Genomic DNA, 9612 nt, shown 5'->3' with positions numbered 1-9612 from the left:
GTGTGCCCTTTCCTGTCACAGTTCTTGCAGTGCATCTCGCGACAAATACCATGGTGATGGTAGTTGCACTTGTTGCACTTGGGCAGAATCCCTGCATATGGTTTTGTTGGTGCAGAGGTAGCAGGAGTTGTGGTGGGGGTAGTAGCAGCATGAACCGCAACCATTTGTTTCTTTGAAGGTTCTTGTGAAGTTTGCCCCTTCCTTTTGTTCCAAAATTTCTTCTTGTTGTTGTTGTTGGCATTGATTTCATTGTTGTTGTTCCCTTTGGTTGGTTCAGCCATAATCGTCGCGACTCCTTGACAGACACCATGATCAACAAGAGATTGCGCTAGTTCCTTGGCGCTGGCGAAAGTCAAGGGTCTGGAAGCTAGCACACTTCCTCGAAGTTGGGGTGATAGTCCCCAAATGTATCTCTCAACCTTTTGGCTCTCCAGGGTTGACATTCCTGGGCAAAGTGTTATTAAGTCACTGAACCTGTTGGTGTAACCAGCTATGTCCGATCCTACCATCGAGAGGTTCCACAGCTCCTGTTCAAGCTTCTGAATCTTGCCTCTTGGGCAGTATTCTCGAAGGAGCATTCTTTTCAGGTTTTCCCAACCCATGGAGTTTGCCACCACCAGGGTTAGTGTCTGGACGTGGCCGTTCCACCATGTCAGGGCGCGTTCAGAGAAAGTAAAAGCGGCGAACTTTACTTTGCTTTCTTCAGGACATGCACAGATTTCGAATACAGCTTCTGTTTTCTCTATCCATTGAGATAGAGCCAATACTCCCCCAGTCCCGTAAAAGGGAATAGGTTTTCCGTTGGTGAAGTCTTTGTAAGTGCATACCCCTGAACGGCTTTGACCTTGGCCATTTGTAAAACTGTTTGTTCCTCCCCCCGATCCGTTGTTGCTCATTTGAGCCATTGCTGCAGTTACAGCAGCGGTTACAGCAGTCTGGAACATAACGGTGTCCATAATTGGAGGAGGTGGTGGAGGTGGTGTTGAAGTTGAGTTTCTGCGTGTTGATCTACGAGGAGGCATGTTCTGGTAGAGAAAAATAAGAATGAATACTATAAGTTTCTAATGTTTTGACAATCGTGTGTTAGTTGTAATTTGTTTTGACTTTAGCTTATGGTTTCAAGGTAGGCATAGAAATTTAAAACTCATAATTTTTGAGAGGTATATAATAAGAAATACTTCATATTCATTCATATAGGTCACACTTGAGGTGTGTTACATTACATATCTTGTTCGGGAAAAATTTGACCCTCCTAGAGGTCTCCGATTGCAGATACTAAAGGGAAATAAGGGACAAACTTTTATCCGAGATCCTAATCTATAACAAAATTGTTGGGCATCGAACAAGCTCTACTTGCGGCGTTTGGAGCTAGACTCGGCATCCGACCGTTTGACTCCCATCAGTCGCCTCTCGAGATCTGCTTGTTGTTCCTTCATTCCTCTTATTTCTGCCAGAGCCACTATCATTTGGTTCTGAAGTGTTCCCGTGTAGATTTGGGTATTCTCATGTAGTCCTTCCAAACGGCGGATGTCAGCGGCGTTACCTTGGGTAGCAGCATTGATTTCACGAACTCTGGCTGCTTGTTGGTCCGCCTGGTAGTTCTGGTTAGCTATAGCATTCACGACGACAGGAAGTACTCGATCTGCTGAGCCTCCCCCACTGACGTTGTAAAAATCCCGACACATGCCGAATGGAGGGCGTACACCTTGTTGGCGGCTCCAGTAGTAGAGGTGGCTTCCCCAGATGGGGATGGGTCCCGGTTGATCTGGTCTGATTACGGGAGGATGAGGGATGGGAGGGTCGTACACTTCTGGCTCAGAGTCTGTCCCGCTAGAAATCTCCACGATCTCTTCGTCGACTTCGAACTCCTCTCCGACTTCGACTTCGAATTCTTCCTCGACCTCTTCTTCGATTTCCTCTGGGTCTTCCTCCGGGTCTTCTTCTATCCAACCGCCGTTGCCTTGGTTTGGGTAGTAGGGATCTCCTGGTAAATGGAATCCGGCCATTTGTCTGTACTAGGATAGACGTATGAGAACTTTATAAGAAAACTCTATTTAACGACTTACTATTTTTAACTATAATTTGTACAACTATTTTTAATAATACTCCTATAATATTACTATTGGGCGAAACTAAATTGATTTGTATTTGGGTAAGTTCTTGGCTTGTTGTCTACTACGACCATTCCTCGACGTACGTTGGTCAAATCCAGGATAAATATAGTTGATCAGGCTATATTTATTCTCGATCTGATTACATACCCCGAGGCTCAATCGTAGTGTCGTAACTTGCCTTAATACTTTTTAGTAAAACTTGTTATGATACGAGATTAATGCATGTTTTTAAAAATGTATATCTTTAAAAGAAAGTATTTTGTTCATGAAAATGTTTCATCAGAGGGTTTTTGGTCCCCTTTGTATTTATAGTTTGTATATCGTATGTGGTTTGATATACTTAGTTCACTATAAACAATGCTCTGATACCAATCTGTCACGCCCCCAAACCAGAATGGCGGAAACATTCGGGGGTGGATGACTTCACGTAGTATCACAACCATTGAATATTGTAAATAAAGTAACACAACCATCACATATATAATGAAAACGTATGTTGTTGCGTTATACATAATAGCAAAAGAATATTACAATGAGATGATAAATGTTCCATAATAAAACATCCTTAGTGTTCCTTTCTCCAAAAGCTGGTGGTTACCTGTATTACTGATTCCCTGAGAAATACAAGTGGTTTCGAAAAAGTGTCAACAATTAAGTTGGTGAGTTCATAAGTGTTTTGCATTGAAAAGTATGTCCTTTTTGATAGTAAACCAATGAACGAGGTTTTCAGAAAATCCAATATTTTCTATAAATGATTTGAAAAGTTTCTCGTGTTGGAGTGCGTTTGTGTTTTCCATATTTGAATAATAGTGATAAAATTTGTATTAACAATAAAATGGAAAACTGAAATGCATATATGAATCTCGTAAATCAAACTTGTTTTTATACTTTTATGTGAGTTTTATAACCATGCTATTGACACTGATGGCCTGTAACAACGTTCTTCAGGCGTTGGAACTGTTATGACATTTGTCACCCCAGGCCTGCCGGCCTAGCTGTAGCTAACAGCTTAGGTGTGGGATTGTCAATCTCGTATAGATCTATACACAAGTATCACGCTCCCCCTACAAGGGATTATGGTATATAATACAGGACTTAATAATGCATACTCGAACGTACGTGAAGCTGTCTCACATTACTAGGTATAACCAGATTTACGATGATAAAATACTGTACTTCCTTTGAAAGCATTTCATTTGTCGAGATGTATATGTAAAATGTATGAATCACTTGAATACTATGCTCATTATAGTTTGTCAAAAGTATGTTCCCATTTGGTAATAACAACTTGGTGATATAATATCCCTTTAAAACATAAAGTTATTTTTGTATCAACACTCTATAAGAACGATATTATAAAAATAATACTTTGATTTGTAATGTACTTGTATTCCCCCCCCCCCCTAAAACGTGAAAAGAATTGAAAAGTAAGGGTATGAACTCACTCGTTTCGAAGAGAGAGGCTAGGGTTGAGCAGAACTTCGTCCGCGGATGGTCGCGTCGTCGGGCTCTTCGGGGATCTCTGCAGCGTAAATCTTTCGTCGGGGCTCGAGTGCGGAAACCGGGGTGAGGGAATGGTCTCTGGTGCTTGGAAGGGTGTGAGAGTGACTGAAGAATTGAGAAAGGTGTGCCAAGACTCGAGCTCATGCCTTCTATTTATAGGGCTGGAAACCCTCGTACGCGGCGCGTACTTCCGGAGTATGTTGGGCGTACTTGGTACGCGGGGCGTTCTTGGTTACGCGGGGCGTAGAATGGCGTCATGGCTTATGACTCGGGTCTAGCTAAACGTAGCTTGGGCGGGCCAATGGGACTCGACTCTGGGTCTAGTACGCGGGGCGTACTCCCAGAGTACGCGGGGCGTAATCCCTGCTTCCGACTTCTAAATTCCGTAACTTTCGCGTACGATCTCCGTTTTTCGCGTTCTTTATATCCACGCGTAGGTGAGATTATGCTCTACAACTTTCATTTAGACTCCGTCGGCTAGTTTTGACTTTACTTTTAATGATATAATTTTAATAGGCCGGGCCTCCTAAAGTTCGTTAAAAATTCATAGGTTCTTTATTCGACATCGGTTTTCGTCTGTCTTTTTATCGTTTTATTACTACTGAGGAGATCTTCAACTTCCGTTTAGGTGGCGATAGCTAAATAACACTCGATCTTCAATCCGGGTTTTTAGCCCTCTACTACTGTTACGAAACTTTGAAAATTCGTAACTTCTTCATACGAGGTCCAATTTGGGCGATCTTTTTATGCACGCTCACCTTTCAACGAGATCTACGACCTTTGTTTAGATACTTAAGGCTAAAATGCATTTTATTGGGATTTTACTTTTTACGTCAAGTAATGTTTTAACGTCGTGTCGTAAATATACGAGTGGTTATAATTTCTTCAATATAACCCGGTTTTGAGCGTTCTTTATGTTTTTGGAAACCTTGGCATGATATTTAATATTTGATGCATCCCAACTTAGATACTTGAACACTTTATTTTCAAGGTTAATTTCGTTGTATTTAGCTTTCGAGTGTTTACAATGCTTTTGGAAAATGTAGGGTTGTCACAGTGCATGATTCTCTAATGGGATTCCTCCACGTCTTATCGGCCCAGGCAGGACAAAGGATACTATTGAGATGATGTGCAGAGAACAACAGGTACAAAAGGAACCCTTCTTCACCAGAAGAAGGGATCACCTTTCTACTCTCCAAAACCCTAATCACCATATTCCCATACACGTACTAACTAGACCGTCAGAGATTCGTCTCGGGACCACCTCCCGAACGTCGACTAACGTTATCTCTTCATTGTTGTCATTACAGAACTCTATCAAGCCAAGATCATCAAATGACAGTGTTAAGTCCCAAGCATATGTCACAACAGTAAGAAAGCTTGAATGCTTTGGCAATATTATATACAGAGAAAGAAATGTTAGATAAATTTGATCTTGATAGTATTACCAGTGACTGTAGGGAAATCTCTTGACAAATCATAATATTTTGGACCAGTTTATGAAATAGTCTCAAATTATTATTTTTTAAAAAAAAAAATCCTAAAACTCGGTAAAATGTTTCATTCTGACATATTTTTTTCCCGGTTCAGCCGGTAACAAATTAATTTTAGACTAATTTGTAAACTGACCTAAAATATTGGGACTTTTATGCAAAATTCTTTATTTTTTTAGTTTTATTATTATTTTTTTAACTCAAATAAATATATTATTTTTTAATTTGTTATTATTAATATTATTAAATAATTGCATCTATAAATATATTTTAAATACTTATTAATACATAGAAATATGTATTTATAATTATATATATATATATATATATATATATATATATATATAATACATATAAAAATGTATTTATATATTTTTATACTTTAAAAACGTTTTTAAAGTTCTCTTTGTCATTTAAACGTTTTATACTTTGCTGAGAAAAGAACCGATTGATGATAGAACATGTTGGTACAACGAACAGACCAGGTCATGCTTAAGTATGGTGGACCACGTGATGCTTAAGTATTGTAGAGTAGAAATGTATGGTGGTCAACCAACCATACTCAGCATATCTAAGTATGGTGGACAGATGACCATATTTAGACCAGACTGTTTAAGTATGGTGGACATGTGTCTATAATCAATAACACGATATATATATATATATATATATATATATATATATATATATATATATATATATATATATATATATATATATATACAAAAGATTTGGTCAGATAAAGTAACCAAAAGTACATATCTTCGATAATAGGTTTTAATGAAAAAAAAAGAACTTTAAACACGTTTTTAAGGTATAAAAGTATATAAATATGTTTTTATATGTATTTATTATATTTATACTTATTTTTTAACGTATAATACATTTTTATATGTATTGGATGTGTGCCCAAGTAAAGCGGCGACAATAAATAACTCGTTTATCGAATTGTATCTTACGCGGTATCATGGTCTACATATATGGCCTCTGCCCCTGCATCCCCCTATGATATTAATATGGTTAATTATTCAAGATTTACTTGTATACGAGTTCAGTCCCTATAGTTATTTAGGTTTATGATTATAAAATACTTGTAGTCAGGGATTCCAAAATAATCACTTTTGAAACAGTTAATTAATAGAATAGTTATCATGTTCATATCGATCAAGCCATGTTAATTCATTATGTTATTTTATCGGGGGTTTTTTATTATTTTGGTTTTTTTTTTATTTGCTTTTGAGCATACAATATATTATTATATGATTTCATTAAAATAATAGAAACAAAATAATTGGTAGATGTTATAATTAGTTATAAAGTAATAAAATAATTATCAATTTTAAGTAAAATATTGATGTTTTAGCCTTATATTTATATTTTTAGTTCAGACTATTAGTGTAAATTAATTAATAATGATGTCTAGATTAAGGTAACCAAATTTATTTATATACATGAATTCAATATTTCAAAATTGTCATTCAACTAACTGAATTTCATAATAATTTTCCTGAATTCACGTCTTTTAAATTTTGGCAACTGTCAATGATTTATTTATGAATAATTGATTTGTATAAAAAAAAATAATAAATAAATAAAAAAAATTCTAAGTTATACCTCTTAAAATTCAAGATATATGACCAATATGTTTTATAATATAGTATGGATAAACATGTATTTAAAATATATCTATATATTCATTTATTTAATAATATTAATATTAACAAATTTAAAAAATAATATATTTATTTGAGTATTCAATAAAATAATAAAAATAATAAATAAAGGTTTTTGCAGAAAGTCTCAATAATTTTTATCAATTTACGAAATAGTCTCGATATTTTGAGTCAGCATACGAAATAGTCTCACATTAATTTGTTAATGTTATCGGCTGAACCGAATAAAATTGTCATAATGCAACATTTACCCGTTTTTATGACTTTTTTGTAACAAAATAATTTTGGATTATTTCGTAATTTGATCTAAATATTAAGATTTTTCTAAAAAATTTCTCATGATTTTATATCTTAAAACCTAGAAGAAATGTTTTTCTGTTTTTAGCTATTTTTGTAAAGATTGTGGTTAAATTTGTGTTTAAGATATTACTATATTAGCTTTTCCAAAAAATTATAGTATTATTAATGATTTTTTATTAAGAGTGTGTCTATTTCAAATCTTTATTATATTTTTGGGTTTTTTTTTTTTTTTTGGGGGTGGGTAGGAGAGAGAGAGAGAGAGGGGGTTGTTGAATGTGTGTTTTTTTAATTCCTTGCCCCAAATATGTTTGAACTCGATTACTATATACAATATTAAAAATATCTCATATATTTTTTTGTTATTAATTGATAATGATAACCAAGGTAAGAAAAAAATATATGCAAAAACTAGTTTGGAATTATGGAAAACTAGGTGGGGAACCCCTGCGTTGCGGGGGTCTGATGCGACAAGTCTTTCAGCAAAATTGAAATATAAACAAAATAACTTTACATTTTAAGAATGACTTTTAAAAAAATTAAATTCCAATTTTTTACATATTCATTTTCACTATAGGATGTAAAAAGTTTGTTTTTTTTACATATATTTGTTTTGAAAAACAAAAATTGCACCTTAAGACGGATTTGAACACAAAATGACCGGGAAACCGGAACTATTCCCAACACGTATCCGGACAAAGTATGGGTACGGACATAAAATGACCTAAAGACGGATTTGAACACAAACACATAAACAGATGACCATTCTTGCCAAAAGTCACATAAGTCTACTATTCCTAAAAAGTGTCATCCTTTAATATATATATATATATATATATATATATATATATATATATATATATATATATATATAAAAGAATACCAAAAAAAAAAAACACAACTTAAAATATAAAAACCAAATAACTATACTCCATCTCTCCCCATTGGAACATTTGTATAAAGTTTTTTATTTGACAATTAACCGGTAGTAACCAGCATCTTAATCCATAGACCATATTGAATGTCTCAAAGTTTAAACTGTGGGGGTTTCCACTTTTAATCAAGGATTGACAGGGAAAATGGTGTGTGGCACAGTTCCAAAAGAGCTGACTTAGTATCATCTACTATAATAAATGAAAATCTTTTTGTCATATGGCACACTCTCATTGATTTTGCCACTTGTCATTTCTTGGTTATTTTCAATTAAATTTTTTCCACATAGCATTTTGTGGTTGTTTTTATTTTTATTAAATTTCATATAATAATTGATTAAATGTATTAATTGCAATAAATATAATAATAAATGCATATCAATTTCATTAATTAACTTTCCTTCTAATTTCAAATTTTTAAAATTAAAACCTCATTAGTTTCCTTTGTTAATTTATCTAAATTATATGTGTAAATTTAAAGGAGAAAAACACTTTAGTTTTAATAATTCAATATTTTTCTAATTTTTTTTTATAAATTTAAACTTCTTAAATTTTTTGAATTTCATATATTTTTAAATGAACCCATGTAATACATGGGTCTTACACCTAGTTGAAAAATATACAAGCTCTCTTTCGAAACTTCGCAATATGGTGGAAGCATAGTTGGCGCTCGCAATATTGGTGAGCTACACAATGAAAAACCTATTTTTCTTAACTAGTTAAGGTATACAAGTTTTTTTTTTTTTTTCATTCATTTAAAACAATTATAAAATACTTGATTAATAATCAAATGTTTTTATTCCTCATTGAAGAAAGGTGGTCCACGTGGATCATCACACATATATTTTTACACCAGAAGAAGTAAGAACGTGATACCAAAATTATATGATTGTGGATGATGTTCACTCAAAAACTAACAATGAATAATATACCTTACTATTGTACTTGATACCCGAATATTAATTAATTATCATAAATGTGATCTTAATTCATGAGTACGCAATGCTCTTTTCACTTTCCTTTTTATCTCATCTTTATGAGACTTAGGGTTTTGTTGTTGTTGTTGTTCAAAACAATAAAAAGACAAATTTAACATTCTCTTTGGGTCTATTTTCAAATTATCTTCTTAGAATTTGAGTTCCATCTATTTTACATGTTTATTTGGATCATATCTTCTTACTCCATAACGGTTGTCTTTTGTATGACTAAACTCAGGAAGGAAGTTGTATGACTAAAATAAGTTGAGTAAATATCTTGTAGTTCGAGGGAAAAAAGCATTAGGTATATAAAATAAGGGTTTCTCAACTCTCAAGTAGTTTAATATATGTAGGGCAATTATTTCAATTCTTGAAGTTGTAGCATGTGACGAAAACAACCTCTTTCAATGATATCCACATGGATTTTTAATGATTATAGACAACTCTCTTATTGCACCATGTTCCAAAAAGAAAATTGTTATTAACTGTAAACCTTTATGTCGACATTACACACTTGTTAGGACTTAGGGACCGATTAAAAAAAAAAAAACATAAGTCCCTAGATTAATATAACCAGTCCTAGAACTAGAAGCTCAATAAATTTAAAGCAAGACGAACACATT

This window comes from Lactuca sativa, chromosome 9, assembly GCF_002870075.4.
Source record: "Lactuca sativa cultivar Salinas chromosome 9, Lsat_Salinas_v11, whole genome shotgun sequence".
In the NCBI taxonomy this organism is placed as follows: domain Eukaryota; kingdom Viridiplantae; phylum Streptophyta; class Magnoliopsida; order Asterales; family Asteraceae; genus Lactuca; species Lactuca sativa.
This window is presented reverse-complemented; position numbering follows the sequence as displayed.